Source organism: Equus przewalskii, chromosome 5, assembly GCF_037783145.1.
Source record: "Equus przewalskii isolate Varuska chromosome 5, EquPr2, whole genome shotgun sequence".
Classification (NCBI taxonomy): Eukaryota; Metazoa; Chordata; class Mammalia; order Perissodactyla; family Equidae; genus Equus; species Equus przewalskii.
This window is the reverse complement of record NC_091835.1, coordinates 7,070,555-7,087,974: the sequence shown is the minus strand read 5'-3', so window position 1 is coordinate 7,087,974 and position 17,420 is coordinate 7,070,555. Positions and strand designations below refer to the sequence as shown.

Here is a 17,420-nt window from a genome sequence, read left to right as displayed (position 1 = left end):
AGCTGACCCCTGGAGCCCTCTTTCCTTCAGCAGTTCCAGTTTGTTTTTCCAGCGGCCTTCTGCCTGAACCATCCTTGCAAACTGCCCTTGGGCGTATGGGGCTAAATCGATGATCTTGTTGAATACCCAGACACTCACACTCACACAAATACAGGAGTGAAATCACACGATCACAAACACCCACACTCTCCCATAGGCCAAAGGACATTTGTGTGCTCCCCAGTCTAGCCCCCAAAATAAATTTCTGGTCATCAAAATGTAAAAAGAACCAAGAAAATTCCAAAGCACAGTCCTTTGCCGCATGAGTGTCTGAATTCAGGCACCATCCTCATTCTATTTCATTGTTGTCATTGTTATTTTGTAAAGTAAACTCATTACAGTGATGATAAACTCATTTTGGTGTTTCAGATTTATTTTTCAAGAATTTCCAAGGAATCCATTATCGAATGGAATCATCTGGCAAAGACTGGAAAATTGTACATAAGTACCACTTTCTGGATCATCGTTCCTGTTATTTATGGTTGTTAATAATGACAAATATAACGATTGTGAACAAACAAGAGGAGTAGTAGAAAAAACATCGGGCTTAGCATCAGAAGCCCTGGTTGGAGTCCTAATACTGACTGTGTGGTCTTAAACAGATAGTGTTACCCCTCGTAGCTTCAGTTACCTCCTTGGTAAAACTGGAATCACAAAATCTACCCAAAAGATTCAAAAGAAACTACCCAGAAAAAGTACCTGGCACCTATGGATATTCAATAACATTTGAATAAACTCTGATTAACCCACGCTCATGCAGAGTTCATTAATCATTAAAGGTTTTGGAGGACTGACTAGCCCTATTTCCCCCCTTGGTTCTGTAGAAGGCTATTGTTCAAGACGACATCTGTGACGCATGGCAAGCTTTTGGTGTGTTCCCTGAATAACCAAATCAAGATGAAACCACATAGTATTTATGTCATTGGGATTACCGATTTTAAAGAAATTAGCATATAATAAAATAGTTTACATGTGAGGCAGTGCTCAGATTTCAGATGACGAATGCAGCCAATTAACCAGAATAATCCAGTCTTCCTGACACAATCATTTCCAGGTATGGAGCCACACCTGCCAAACTCAGAGAAACAGATCCTTTGTAATTTTCCTGGAGCTCCTATACCGACGAGCTGCCAGGGGCAAAGGAAATGCCCTCTGCAGTTCTCTTTAATTCTGTAGCCCTGTATCCATCAAGATCCGAACATCGTCCTTCCCCTCGTTCTCTGCCCTAATCATTTTGCTGGCCAGAGGCTACTGAACCGGACATGACAAAGCTCACTTTTCTCTCAGACACCAGCTGGGCTTTCCTTTGAATTCACTGTCCAACATTTCTGTAGCCTTAATTCTCCAGTCTCCTGTTTTACGTCATAATTAAAAGAATGTCTCGAGAGGATTTTGTCCTGGCTGCAGAGGCTTCCGACTAGACAGCCAGAGAAGCACTTAAGTGGCTTCCTCCTTCCCCTACCTGCAGCCCGGCTCCTGTGTGGGAGCAGGCTGTGACCTGGACAGACACCAAGCTGGCTGGAGGAGTACGTGTGGGGCTTCTTCACTCTGGTAAGGGCAGCTCCCACCTGGAGAACAGGGGCTGCCACACCCTTCTCAGTTGGCAAGAGGTGTTAAGCCCCTTCTCCCCTTCCTTTCTGCCTCTTGGCTCCCTTTGGATGACAATCCAGTTCCTGTCCCTTGACAGGGCTGGATCTGACCAGGAAATCTTCACAAAGTGACAGATGAAGTGCAGGGATGGGTAGAGACATCTCCTTCAGGGAAACTCTTGAGTCTTCCTCGATATGGAGGCAGACAAGAAATTCTTTTCTCTGTGCAGTTTTTCAATTTTTTCGAGATGGCCCAGACATACCTTCCTTTAATACATTCCAGAAAATAGCATGGTTTACTTAAAATTTTTGAATTCTTGATTAATGCATAAAAATACATTAGATTAAGTTCTAGAGAAATACAAACAACTAGATATAGTCAGGCATCTGAGAACTTTTAAACATTTACTAAACCTGGTTCAGATCAATGTCATTTTCCTGAGCTTGAGTAGATATATTTCACCTCCCAACCCTGTAATCCTAGCTCAATTACACCAAATGTAATAAAACCCTGACCCTCTATGGTTGGGGCCCAATAACACCTTTTCTTGTGGTTGTTGTTAAAAAAAAAAACAAGCAAAGAACTAGAGAATCCATATTGTGCTATCCAGCTTGACAATCTTAGTCCTTTGCTTGGAAAATCCAGCCTATTCTTAATGTAATTACTGATCTAATTGAGTTTATGTCTACCTTTCTATTATTTGTTTGCTATTTGGCTCCCCTGTTCTCTGCCCTCTTTTGTTTGTATCCTTTCTTGCCTTACACTGGACTAATAAGATATTTTTATTCTATATTTTCTTCTATGAACATATTCTTTTACTACTTTTTAGTAAATTTACTAAACAGATTTGCTATTTATCCTAGAGATTACAACATGCACACTTGATTTATTATGGTCAAAACAGTTTTTGCCACTTCGTTGACATTGCTAGAATGTTCTAATTTTATTACTTTCCTTTGCAAAACATTATTTTTGCCATTAATTTTAGTTTTACATGTATTTTCAAATCTACAAAATATTGCAATTATTGTTTTGAAGAATCACTGTTCATTTATATTTGCCCACGTATTTATTTTGTCCGATGTTCTTTATTTTTTTCTGCATTTCCATGGTCTCATCTGGGATAATTTTACTTTTGCCTGAATAACTCTTTTTGGTATTTCTTATAGTGCACACCCGGTGATGACAAATTTTGTTTTCTTTTAATTTCTAAAACATATTTTTCTTTCAGCTTAAAGTGCAGTTTCACTGGCTATAGAATTCTGTTTGATATTTACAATCTTTCAGTGTTTTAACTGTGTCTCCTGTCTCCTCATTCCATCGTCCCCTGGCTTTATCACTTCTGTTAAGAAGTCAGTTATCATCCTTACTGTTGCTCTTGTGAGGGAATATGTCTTTTTCTCTCGGATGCTGTTAAGATTTTCTCTCTGATTTTGGTTGCCAGCAGTTTGGCCATTATATGCCTGGATATACTTTGTTCTGTATTTATCTTGCTTGGGTTTCCCCGAGCTTTTTAAATCTATGTGTCCTCCATCAGTTGAAAATTCTCAGCTGATATTTCTTCCAATATTGCTTCTGGGCCATTTTCTCTTTTCACTCCTTCTGGGACACCTGTTGTACGTATGTTAAACTTTTTGACATGTTCCACGTGCCTCCTACATGTTTTACATTGGTTTTTTTTCTCCCTGTACCTCAGGATAGACACAGCAAAACACTTGGATCAAAAACATCTCAACTGTTATTAAGCCCATTTATCCAATTCTTAACTTTAGACATTGTGCTTTGAAATTTCTAGAATGTCTATTTGATGCTCTTTAAAAAATATAGATTCAAATCAGCTGTTGAATTTATGCAGACTTTCATCTCTTCTATCCACTTTTTCCACTGTTTTCTTGGAAGTATTAATTGTACTTATTGTAAAGCCATTGGCTGCCAAGTCCAATATCTTAATTGTCTCTGGGTCAGCTTCTGTTACAGAATGAACGTTGTGCATAAAAGGACCACAGATGTTCTGGATGAAACTGACTTCTACCCAAGAGAGGTCTTCCTTTCCTCTGTTAGGTAGAGAGAGTGAGACGATGTTCTCAGTACCATCAGGAATTGAGCCTGCTCCGGGCTGGGTTGCAGTTGCAAAACCCAGTTCACCTCTGATTTTCTCTTGTTTGTCAGTTGTGGGTCCCAGGCTTTGATTGAGCACCTTAGTCTTGAAAAACTGTGGGACATCCAGTTTTGACCTTCATGGATCTTCAGAATAGTTCTTTAGCTTCCCTCTGCACACAGCTTCAAAAGGTGGTGAATGTTTTGGGGCCGGCCCCGTGGCCAAGTGGTTGAGCTCATGGGCTCCACTTCAGCAGCCCAGGGTTTTGCCTGCTTGGATCCTGGGCAAGGACATGGCACTGCTCGTCAGGCCGTGCTGAGGTGGCGTCCCGCATAGCACAACCAGAGGCACTCACAACTAGAATATACAACTGTCTACTCGGGGAACTTTGGGGGGAGGAGAAGAAGGAGAAGAAGAAGAAGAAAACATTGGCAACAGTTGTTAGCTCAGGTGCCAATCTTTAAAAAAAAAAGGCTGCAAATGTCTTGAGGCAGCCCTCCTCCCATTAGAGGTCTTTGTTTCCTTTACTATGTGTGAGATTTCACTCTTCCTTCTCAAAGGTTTCCACCAATTCTCTAGGCTTCCTCATAGACTCAGAGCTCAGTAAATATTCTGTGGGGCCATGCCTTTGAGACCTGCTAAGTTTTCTAACAGGTGATGTCAGGTCCACGTGGCTGTTGAAGGCTTTGCTTGTTGCTCTTTCCTTCTGCCTTCAAAAAAGCAATTCTCATCCCTCAACTAAATTTGTCACATGTCCCCAAAGGAAAGAAAAAAATGACTGATCTTCATCAGATCACCTCGAAATGGTTTCCTCTTTCTGGAATTTTAGTTGATCCAGTTCCTCATTGCTTCCTCTCATCCTTCAAAATTGTGACTTTTTTGGGTAATTTGCATGGCTTTGTCTGTGACAGTGGGAACAATGACCTGCTGTGACCTCTACATCCTGCCCAGAAGAGGCAACATTATTTTCTGACTCATCTTCTGACTGGCTGATTCTAGTCATTGACAATCTATTTTACCCTAATTAAATTTGGGTTCAATATTGTGCCAATAATCTCAAAACTGAATCAGCCCATTTTTTTTTTTTTTACCAATCCTCCACTCTCTCAAAATTATAGCTCCATTATTTTGATAGGCATTCAATCAATATTTAATGCCAGTTTTCTTTCAAACAACTTAAACATCTATTCAATAGCTAACATAAATTGCAAGATAAATTTAGGTTTTTCGTATTTCACAACTGATTATTTTGCTTCTAACAGCTTTCAGGAAAATCTCTGCAGAATAGTGACTATTTGCAACTCTTTTGGACTTTTTATGTATATTTCACCTATAGCTGACACCGTTGATGGGCTAAACTACATGATATGGACCCTTACATTTTTTCATATTGAAGCTTCATCCCTACACCTTAACGTGACTGTAAAAATAAGTGTTGGGTAAAACTATCCGACAGATTAGAGAATACTTTTGAGGGCACTGAACTAGATTCATTTAGTACTTTTACTAAGTGAAATCGTCTTTAGATGAACAAGATGTGTGTGCTGATGCAGTAAGGAATAGAAGGTAAATTATGATTCTGTATACTGACAAAGTGGGTTCATTGTCACAAATTAGAGATGGTCTTGACAGTTGGATCTAGCCCTTTGTTAGTACAGCAAGCCAAGTTCAAAACCAAAATGATCATCATTGGCCAGACTTTTCCAGTATTCAACTGGTTTCTATCAACTCCAAATTGAAGAGTAAGTTATTTAGTTTTGAGGGGCATTTTTGCAGTTGTTTCAACTTGATAGATTCCCTAGGAGTCAGGACATCTCAAATCAGTCACACCATAGGAACATTATTCAAGCTTTATTTTTTTTAACGGGTTGAACAACTGGCTGGAATATTTTTCAAAGCTAAATAATCTTGGCAAAAGGTTCCTAATGAAGCAATTTTTAAAAATTGAGCCCCTTTTGTGTGTTGGAATTTGGCCCAAAGTGTCTGATTGAGGAGATGGCAGATGGTGGGCAAAAGACTCAGAGAAGCTACTCAATCTTTCCTTCAGTATCTGGAGCATTTGGATCTGCTCTCAAACACTTCTGCAAACACCAGCTATTCAGTCCTCAACAACGACTGCAACCTTGACCTGTCTGCTATTCAACATCCAACAAAGGCTTGGCTGACAAGGGAGATTTTTAAATCCTATGGTTGGTTTAAGTTTGCTTGTTTGAAAGAATGAGCATTCTGAGACTCTTTTTAATTGTTGGTTTAGTTAACAGGAACTATGTTGCTTATGCGTTGTAATCTCAAGAAACTCAAGACAAATTTGAACTCTTTTGTTATATTTATGCCGGCCTTTGTGGTCTATGCATCTGTTTTCTTCCTTGTCATGGTCTACATTTTCTTACTTCGCTCTCCATTTTTCTTTGTTCCTGTTTAGCCTTTATTTCACTATATTTGTGCTGTAAGCTACTTCAAATCTTTTTGAGCATGAGGTGGAATATAAATACATCTGTAATCTGAATGTAAATTTCGTTTAGTCTGCTTGTGGTGTTTCCACATCTCTGTGGTCCCAGTCAGTTTTGACTGATGTTCAAATAGTACAGGCATCTGCTCAACTTATCCTTAACTCTAGTCGTAAATACCTGGATAAATTCCCCCTTTTGAATGATAAAGAAGATGTTCTACAACTGTTCTGAGCTTCTAGTTCTCTCAATGCTTCTTTCTTTATGTATTTCTGTGAGAATTTGATGTTATGGGCACTGTGGTTTTGGGGTTCTTTGTTACTGCAGCATAACTTACCCTAACCCTAGTTAATATGTCACCAAATCAATACATATCAAATCTGGAGTCAGGATAGATTTGGTGAATGACCATAGAGATTTGGGGCTAATCATGCTCCAAGGGCTTTATTAACATGAGAGCCTTTTTAAATGGCATTAGATGGGGAATAAAAAATTAAGGTAATACTCTAGAACCTATTAGACTCTAATTCCCTGAGGAGCTATGAGATGAGGACTGACCCAGGCACAGAAAGAACTTGTTAGCAGAAACTGAAGATGCTGTTTTTGTTGAGGCACCTTCCATGATGAAGTCTGGGCCATGAGAAATGATCCTTGGAAACCGGATGTCAAATTTCACCCCAGAATAAATCTGAGGACAAACCTTTCATTTCTGTGCAAGGCCCAACAGCAGGGTGAAGGAGGGAGCCCCATACTGTCCCAGTAGAGGACCAGGGGAGCAGTGTTCTTACCGGGGCACCCACCATGGCAGAAGTGGGAAGCGCTTCCCTTGAAAGACCCACAGGTGTCACCTTGCCATGAGGAGACTGGAACCAAAAAGGACTTGTCTCTGAGCACAGGTGAGACTCCACTGATGTCTCACAGAAAGTACCAAGGGAGGCTTTGAGAAGAAGCTGTGGTCAGGGATCAATGGCAGGTGTGAGAAGTCTATGCAATGCTACTAACGTCATTGGTGAGAGAGTGAAGGTACCTGATGTCCTCCTTTCCCCCATGGCTCTGGCCCATCAAATATAAACACAAAGACTTCAGTCAAATGGAATCAAAACATCAACTTTGTTACCCAGATCATAACACTTCCCGGAAAACTAGGTTGGGGTTGAAGATTAAATGGGAGGCCAAAATTGGGATTCCTATTCTCATCTTTTGAATTGAACTAATTGGCCCCAGTGTGACATGCTTCTCCCACTTTCCCTCCCAGGCGCTTGTGGAGAATCAAGAAAAGAGAGAGCAAAGATCTCATCGCTTGTCTATTTAATGTGCAGATACTGTCAGTGCAAGGCGAGTCCACCACAGGTCAGGAAAGCATACAAGAACAAGACAGTATCTTGCTTTTGAAGCAAAGTCACCTTACCTAGTAGCACAGGCAGTGTGGTCCACCGGCAATCAGACCCTCAGCAATTAGATGAATCACTTCTTTTCTTTAAGAAGAGAGCTAGTAAGGGGTGGAAAGAAGGCCTGAAGAGGTGACAAGAATTCCTCTCTCTATGGGCCAAGGCAATCATTGGGTTAAAAAAAGAGAAACCTTCCTCTTTATATGAATGCCACCTCATTGAGCCCATTGGCGGGTGTGACCTGGCGACATCTGGGTTATATGTAGACAAAAGCAAACCTTTTACACAAAGTGTCTACAGGCATGTCTATAGGGACAGTGGTTACAAGGTATTTACAAGGTCCAGAGGGTTGTGGCCGGTCTAGCTGTGAGCAGCTGCCCAGTGGTGCTGCAGATCTGTTTGCCGTAACCAAGGCCAACAGTGGCCAAGGTCGGCAATTTTGACCTGTGCTTTTCATCTGTTATTTCCCCTCCTTAAACTGGATCCTTTGCAGGTTCCCCCTCCTTAGCTGTAACCTTTGCTCTGAGTCCTTGTGGTGGAACTCTCTGAGTTGTCATCACAGCCATCTCATGGAAGCAAGTCTTCAAGTCACTTTATGGGATTGCTAATGGAGAAAAGCCTTCTGAGCCATATTGTAAGTGCTGACACAGAGGCATAATACAACAAGTGTGGGGGTAGGGAATTATACATGCAATACCATAGGCTCTACACATTTGTAAGGAATACATGGGAGCCTTAAAAAATTCCCCAATCTAAGTCAATGCAGTTGCAGTTACAAGAGCTATTACAAATTTGTAATAGCTACTTGTAATAGCTCTTGTAATAAGCCCTACTGAGAAGCATGCATCCCAGAGCCGATTTGAATTACATAAACTGACACTGTCATCCTGGGGTACAGGAGAGAGCTAGACAGTGATTCAAATTCTCGCCCCAGAAACATTATAGATTACCCTGTATCTTTCAGGGTCACTGGCAAATGGACACAACAAGAGATTATAGATCTACAAATGACAAGAACAGTCTATTACCTCTCGTTATTGGAGAAAAGGAATGAGGCAGGGAGGACGAGGATGACATGAAAGGGTCAGCACAAAGAAGCACTTCATTCCTCTTTCCCTTGTGAAGACTTTATCCCGAGACAACATGGAGTCAGGAGAGATCTTAAAGCAGGGCCAGGTAGATCATCCTGTAATCACAGGCCCTCTGGGACCAGTTCAGTTGACCCCATCTTATCAACAGAATAGTTAAGAGTGGTTTTCTAGGAACTAAGACCCCTTGTCCAGTTCAGGCTGGTTGAGACCACCAACCCATCAACTGGGCCTGTGCAGGTGCCTGATTAGTGACCTTTTTGACCTCCAGAAGCTGAAAGCTCCACCCTCAGATCAAAATGCTGCCATCTTGTGAACATGTGTCCTGTGAAGAGGCATGAAGCTGGACTATGCTTGCACAGATCAATTACTCCACTTCTCCTTGCCTCCAGTCATCTATCCCCACACTTCAAGCCACCTTGCCCCTAACCCCGAAAATATGCCTGAGTCCCCATTTTCAGGGAGGTGGATCTGAGATTGATTCTCCCGCCTCCTCACTTGGCTGCCTTGCGATCAAATCCTTTCTCTTTGCAAACTCTTCATCTCAGTGATTGGCATAATCGTGCAGCGGGCAAAAACATCTGGTTCAACAACAATCCCGTTGTCTGTGTGAGGAGCACTCTGAACGTGTGGCAGGGTAGAGACTGCAATATAACCAAAGTGAAGTGCTTTAGGTATCTAAATGACCAAAAACATATATTCCATAATACTTCTTTCTCTCAAATTATTTGCTCTTATTGTGTAGACTATTTGCACAACGTCAATCACTTGCTAAACTTAAAAGAACAATTACCAGTTAAGTGTTGTTTTGCCTACTTGAAACCCCAAAGACAAATCTGGCTAATGCTGCCTCGATACAGCCCAGGTATTTATTTGGTTGTCACCATCACCAGTTGATTTTGTTTTCTTTTTATATTTGTTTTTCGCTTCGTTTGGTTTTGTTTCATTTGACTTGTTTTGAGGCTGGCATTCAAGTTCACGAAGCCCATTTCACTGCTGTTTGCTCTCTCTTCACCAGGAGTCCATCTTGCTGAGGCCTGTTCGAGCTCCAGCGCAGGCCCGGGGTCCTGTCCTCTGGATCTCACAGCAGCTGCCCTCTCTTCAGGAGAGTGAAGTGTTAACATTGTCCTGAAGGCCATGTACCTTTCAGGAAGATTAATGGAACTCTGTGTGCAGCAGATAAGCTCCTCTGGGTGGAGCAGGCAAGAGCTAAGCTGTGTCAACACGGCCTAAGGGCAGGAGAAAACTAAATTGATTACTCAGGTTATCTCCACCCTCCCCCTTTGTCTCCCTTCCATTTGCAATTCTCCTACAAATGATGTCTGTATCAATGTGGAGCTAGACAAAGAAGCAAGCTTATGAAGCAGCTGCTTAAAGTGCTAGTCCATACAAGATGCTAAAATGCACCTAGAAAAGCAGCAAAATGGATAGAATTGGATTTCCCAGGGAGAATACACCTCGGAGTTGTCAAGGATTGGGGGAGGGGATGCAGGTGCAAACAGATGATGCGAAACCCCCAAGGGGCCCGCCTGAGTACTGATGATTGCAAAAATTCCTTTCCGTGGAGGGTGGACTTGTTGAGGACATAATTCACTTTCCGAAGAGAGCTTTATGCAAATTGTTTTGTAAGGAGAGAGGCAGGGGGCGTCTGCTGAGGATCTCCTCTTTCCATTCTTTCCCCAGGTAGCAATGACTTTCACCTTTAAAGGAGGGGGCCTGGAGCACTATGCTGCCAGGGACGTCTGCACAGAACTGCATCTCCAGTGTCTTTTCTGCATGGGGGTTTTCTTCTGGCTTCTGAAGTGGATAGGGGCAGTTTTCAGACATCTGCTTTTACTTTCCATGTGGCCATATGGCCTCTGCAAGTTTATCATGACTTCAAAATTCCTCCTTCCCTGAGACACCCCTCGTGGCTAACATCTCAGAAGTTTCTTCTCAGCATTTCCCCTGGTACTTTCTTCTTTCTTTCAGGGTCTCTCTGTTTAAGTGACCTGGAGGTATCCAGCTTCAGGGAGGTTTCTGGCTCTCGCTGATGCAATAAAAATGAGACTAGCCATTTGCTAGCTGTGAGACCTTAAACAAGGCATCTCATGGGCCCCATGTTCTCTTTATGAACACGTCATTATCTCAAGTTATCAACTGTAATTCCCTCAATTATCCACTCTTGCAGGATTGCCATATGAAATCGATAATGTCAAGCTATTAAACAGACGTTAGCTGTTATTAATATACTATGCTACTGTTAATACTGCTAAGAATAATAGTGGTCATTTTGCCAGCATATGGGAATTATCAAAATAACACAGGACGATGACTTAGTAATCTTAGATATGTATATTTTTCTGTCAGAAAATGGTTTCAGCCAATTCAGATTGTGGGTGTTTGGGCAGAAAATAAATAAACCAGACGAGAGAACTTGCTGATATTATAGAAGAGAGATTTTGTACGGATGAACCTGGAGCTGAACAAAGAGTGCTGTTCACGCATAGCTCTGCTCTTCTCTTCTCCTTTCCTTTCCCTACAGCCCTTCATGAACCATTGGTATGGGCTGAATGTTTGTGTCCCTCCTCACATTCATAGATTGAAACCTAATCCCCAAGGTGACAGTATTTGGAGGTGGGGCCTTTGGGAGGTGATTAGATCATGAGGCTGGAGGCTTCATCATGGCCTTAATGCCATTATAAGAAGAGACAAGAGTGAGCTTGCTTGTCTCTCTGCTCTCCATCAGTCATGTGAGGAAATAAGGAAAAGATGGCTGTCTGCAATCGGGAGGAGCCTTCAGCAGACAGTGGATCTGCTGGCACCTTGATCTTAGACTTCCCAGTCTCCAAACGTCTGTTGTCTAAGCTGGTAATTTGTTTCAGCAGCCCAAACTGACTAAGATGATGGCCGTGTGCTATAAAATGTCATGCCGGAAGATATTTTGGCTGGTGTTTGGATCTGCAGCACAGCACAGATGCCTTGGGCAGAGTCCCTCTCCCCAAATCCTCCTTCCCTACCTCTGCGATGGATGAATTTTCTTCTGGGGTTCATGTACTCCTGGCAGGTGAATATGGGTGATCTGCCATCCCCTTGTGGCCATGCAGCCACAGATATACAAAAGGAAGGGGGGCATGATTGTTGCGCCACCTCATGTTTGATGGACTAGGGTGTCCCCAACTGAGGACAAATCACAGGACAGGAGAATGAGGCTCGTGAGAAGCAGCTTGCTCCAAGGGAAGAGTCAGTTTGGACTTGCAAACTAGACACTGCACCAAGGTCTGCATCCTGAGAAGGAAGTCCGGAAAACAGGTCCAATGTGCCACCTGAGCTGGAACTTCCAGATCCAAGTGGGCACATGTGTCCTGTGGACACGGGCCAGGTGAGCGAATGATATAGTTATTTCACTATAAACACCGCCATGCTTTGAGGCTCAAACAATGAAGAGAAACACAGATAGGCATTGTCTTTCTCATTGCGTGAGGGCTGTGAGAGGGGCCTCCGGCTTTGCTGTCTCAGGTTCACCATCATTTGACATGGTAGATCTCCTGAGTAACTGTCACCCATGAGCATCTGAGCTCTTTCCTTGTTTGTAGGAGATTGGCCAGGATGGATTTGCCTTCACAGAATATTCTCTGAGATAGTAGGTCAAAGAAATCCTGGAAAGAGCCTGGAATTCTAACTAGTAAAGACGATGCACTTTCAGAGCATTTTGGCTTGGGTGTAAATATACGTGAGATCAATTTGAACTTGTCATTTGAAGAAATCTACAACATGAGGTGACCAATTCCTCAGTTTGCCCAGGACTGAGGGTTTCCTGTGATGCAAAACTTTCCATTTAAAACTGGGAATAGAACATAACTGCAACATACCAATTATATACATGCATCTACCCACGAAAATAGATGTAGATAGAGCAATAAAAGTAACCAGACTCCATATGAAACTATGCATCCCTCAGTCACACAGGGAAGGTCCTCCTGCTCTTTGACTTGTCATGTCTTGGACTTTACCTGAATTGAGGAAAAATTCACCCAAATTCTCAAGTAGGCCAGTCCAGAGGGCTAAGTTGCAGAAAGGTAGATGGTCTATCTGTGAGCCAACTTGGAGAAAGATGGATTCCACAGAGCAAAGAATAGGACTCGTTGTGCAAAGTCTCTAGCACCTGGAATGGGCCTCTCTGCCTGCACTCCACAGCTTTTCTTCCTCTAGGCAGGATATGGCAGAGTGGATTCTTTCCAAAAAGAGGAAAACAGAGCCCCCCAGAGAAACAGGTCTCCATTCAGAAAAATGAACATTTAAGAAATTTTTCTACACAGCCTCATTCAGAAACTCTCCAAGAGACTGGCTGATTCTCACCCTTGTGAAACCATCACTATGAAAGTTTAATGCAGCACCCTAAAAAAAACCTCCCGTTTCCAAATTGAGCAGTTTATCTTGTAGGAGGCATTTTATTTTCTTTTCATGCTGGACCTAAATTTGGCATCCTATGGAAGCTTTACTGCATGGCATTACCTGAGAGCTCAGCCAAATATCCCAATTCAAGAATGGCAGCTGGGAAAAGCTGAATGAATGGGCTATTTTTTTTCCTTTCATTCCTTCCCTTGACTCCATATGTTTCTCAATTTCTGCCTCATAAATTTAATTAAATAAATGTTTTAAAATATGGAACATGGAGAATGTGAGAACTTGGTAAATACGAGACAAGCTTCTAAATCTATGGAGATGGCATTTGTGGGCCTATGCTGTGTGTTTAGGAAGAGAGGTATTGCAAAGCCTTCCTAGTGAAGATGAATTCGGATTCTTGTGGAAGAACAGAAAATTTTGGTATCTAAATGTGGATGTAAAGAAACCCTGGGGATACGGATAGCCCTAGGAAATACTATTATAAGCTTGCAAGTGTGTTTGTGGGAATGAGAATATTTCTGTAATCTCTTTATTGGATGAACTTCAAGGGAAGGAGGAGGGAGCAAACATGCTTTGCATATTGACTTGGTATTTCCTAGAGACATGTGTTGGCTCCCGCAGCAGTACCAGATCACCAGGAATGAGACGTGAGCATATTTTGGAGATGGCTAAGACAAAGCTTCAGGGCAATATCTCAAAGTTGTCGATGCAAAATAACCAATAACCCTTCTACAGATAAAGAGAGAGAAAGTGAGTCTTGCTTGAGCCAAACTTGGGATTATAACCTGAGAAGGCCTTTTCCAGAAAGAAAGAAAGCATTCTGGAGAAGCGTGGTTTTCAGTATACTCTTATACCTTTTTAGAACAGAGACTATACATTAAACACACCCAGGATACATATTCATCAAAGTTTCAAAGAGGTAATCAGTTGCAAATGATCGACATGACCCTGATGTAGGGAAAGGAGTATGAATATAGGCATTATCAATAGGGCATTACTGGCTTTGTAGGAGGGGAAGCATGCATTCTTATTTCAATGGTTAAAGCTGAATCAGTTTTGAATCAGAAGTTACTCCATATAACCCAATGTGTGAAAATCTCTTGTCAAAGTGAAACCCAGAAGAGGAAATGAAGCTGGTGCTCTAAATTGACGCTAAAGAAAAAACTAACCCAAGTATTCTTTGATTATGTGTTCTCAGGCCAAACAATAAAAGAAGTCTAAACAATTCTTGTTCTGTAGAGTGAGCCTTGCTTGCTTTTCGCAGAGGCATGGATTAACAATTCTGAAACTATTCTGTGTAAATTCTAGTAATGAACCAATAAGTAAATGTATTATAGACAAAAGGAGCCAGTATTCTTATGTCCAGAAAATGGAGCCATAAATATAGTAAAGAGAAAAGATAGGATAAATCCAGTGGTGTTAGATTAGAATTGGAGCTTTCAGTGTGAATTCATGGCATTTATCACATAGATAGAAACAAAGAGAGAGAGATCAATGAATGTGGATGTAGATATAGAGGTGTGCATGGGTGTAGAGATAGGTGTGTGTGTATATACTTACATCTATTTCTTAGCTCTGTCCTCTTAGGGGCCTAAACCAATGAACCCCTGTAGCAATGAGCACACCTGTCTTCCAGATCTTGGTTTCTAAATACCATTCTCTACTAAAAGGAATTAGGGGGTCTTTGAAGAAGTGACTGATTCCATGGCTAGGAGGAAAGTAAAAGATGAGTCTAGAATAGCTTTTTGTTTCATGAAGTCAGAAGATGCCCAAAGAATGATGAAGTAAAGTCCAAGGGACACAGAAACCAGCTTGTAGGAGATTCCACTGGGAAGTTCTGAGACAATCTGGACATTGGCAGGCAGAATGGGGAGCATGTCTCTAGACAGTAAGCCTTTTCAAACTGGTCTGTAGGACCTCACTGAGCTCATTGACCTTTGAAGGGCAAAGTATCTGAATTTTTCAGCACAGATTATGTAAACCTAGACAAAGACACGTCACACTATTTAATGGACTGTGTTAAAAGCCTACCATTTAGGATGATATATTGGGTGTGGAGTAGGGTCTGTCCCCTGCCAGGGACACTAGTGATTTCACCCGTGTCCAGACTGATCTCTGAAGTTGAAGACAAGCAGAGAAGGTCCTCTATAGCCTCAGCAAGCCCATCAGCTTGGAGGGACACTGCTCCCCTCAGGGGGAGTGATGCCCATCTCTGTGTCTCCTGAGGGGCTTTGAGCAGTGCAGTGCACATGAAGAAACTTAAAAAATGTTTGTTGAATGAATGAATGAATGAACAAATAAATGAATGGGGAAAGTCATGGATAAGTCTTACAGTAGTCATCGAGGGGACTTAAAAATAAAAAAGTGCCTGTTTCAATCTAATTTTACTTGAATAGTAAAATGTATTCTTTTGGAGCCTGAAGATATTCATAAGTCTTTGTATCCCTGTTCTTCAGTTCTAACTTCCCTTGCGTTTATGAATGATAGAGAGCATGCTCTATGAAATACAACCTGCGTAAATGCTTCCTGAATTCAAACATTATGTTGCTTTGTGATTCCCTCCACTTGGGATTCCAAATGACCCTAAGTGGATTTGCTGAGGGCCTTGGATAGCTGGAGAAGCGAGGAGACAAGAAGCACACACACCATACACAAGCACACGTACGCCAACAACATAAACAGACACCTAACAAGAAACAGCTGTGCAGAACTATTTAGTAAAAGGTTGAGTAGCTGGAACCAGCAGGATGGGGTGGGAATGAGTTCAAACTCCCCCCATGAGGCCTTCCTAAGGCTTTGCAGGAGGGCAAGAACAAGGTCTGGAAAGTGAGGAAATGGAATGGCTCGTCCTGTCCTCAGTGTCTCAGGCCCTGCTGACTCCCCACTTCTGCTCAGCCTTGCAAGATTACACACTTTTATTTATGTAACATTCAGGCAGAAGAGGCCTGGAGCACCCTGGGGGTATTAACCAAGAAGAAAGACAAATCAGATTTGACCAAAGGAAAGAGAAGCCACAGACATCTGCATGGGAATAAGAAGGATATCACATACCACTCTACCTGGCCTCATTCCAGCTCAGGAAAGACAGTGGACAAATGACAAAATTTATAGTGCATGGAGGGTTGAAAGGCAAGACTTGCAGCATTCAAGTCTCAGTTCCCGACGTGACAATGATCTTTATACTCCCCCCAAATCCCTTGTCTCCCAAGGAATCTGGTTTGTCACTAAATAGCATCTCCTCAGTCTCCTCCACGTTCTTAAGTGGGGTAGTGGCAAAGGCATGTCTTTATTTTGAAGGTGAGAAATTTACATTAATTTAGTTAAAGTGGGCTCTTCTGAGGAAGAGCATACTGTGCAATCACAGATTTCTAGAACTGGAAGGATCTTAGAAACCACATAGTCTAAGCCTCTTATCATACAGAGAAGAACATTGAAACATGGAAGGAGGAGGGAATTTTCCCACTGTCCCAGAGAGACCTTGCAGAACGGGCGCTGTGAACAAGAGCTAAAGACCCCAATCCCAGCCCTAAAAAGGTTAGGAGATACACCTCGGCTTGCCATCTACACAACTGAACCCTCTTTCTTTCTTCTGCTCTTCGCTGGTCATCCAAAAGCATTCAGCTTGATCGCTCATCTCAGTCATCTCGTACATCTTAGCCAGATCCAATTCCCATTTAGCAGTGACAGGAAGCAATGCCTATTCCATCTGATTGTCTCAGTGTCGTCAGGACTCTGTGGGTTTGACAAGAGGGATTCCAATGCAGTTTCAAACAATGGTGGCATGGTTGAGAGAGGCGTGTAATTCCCAAAGTGCATGAGCGGTGACCGCGTGTCATGATGGTTTAATTTGGAAATTCAATACTGGCTCTGGCACTCTACAGCAGGGTGAGCTTGGACAAGATCCTTGCTGCCTACCTCATAGGATTTAAGAGATAATACGTGTAAAGCACTTAGTACAGTTCCTAATGCATTAAAATAACCACCATTTATTTGAAATGTAGTAACAGGACAGTAGTACTACTTTGAAACAGTAGTAACACTGTTTTAGCACTTATGTTTCTAGAATAAATCTAAGCCAATATTTCAGTCACTTTTAAATGCCAATATGTTTGAGAGCTTGTCCTCCGCCATCAAAGCCATACGAAGATCCTTGGGCTAGCCTACTGGAGGACAAGAGACAGGTAGTCCCGTGGCCCCCATGGCCCTGACTGGCGGCTCAGCAACTGCCAGGCCACGTGAATGGGGCTATCCTATCTTCCAGTCCCCAGATGACTCTCTAGCTGATTGCAGATGTATAAGCAAGCATGGAAGGATCAATTGAGCTGGCCTCAACCAGAAGAATTGCTCGGGTAACCCAGAGAACTGACTTAAATGGTTGTTGATT

General features: G+C 42.2%; 1 long non-coding RNA gene across 3 annotated transcripts in view; it reads left to right on the top strand.

The window, feature by feature from the left end:
- Positions 1-17,420, top strand: part of LOC103554259 (uncharacterized) — a 311,616-nt gene that overhangs the window by 269,655 nt on the left and 24,541 nt on the right. The window contains exon 10 of one of the 3 annotated variants that reach the window (XR_011539770.1): positions 409-961. The exons of the other annotated variants lie outside the window; for them this stretch is intronic. This is a non-coding gene — a long non-coding RNA (uncharacterized lncRNA). Of the gene's footprint in view, positions 1-408; positions 962-17,420 lie in introns of those variants that run through there. 3 annotated transcript variants of the gene reach the window in all.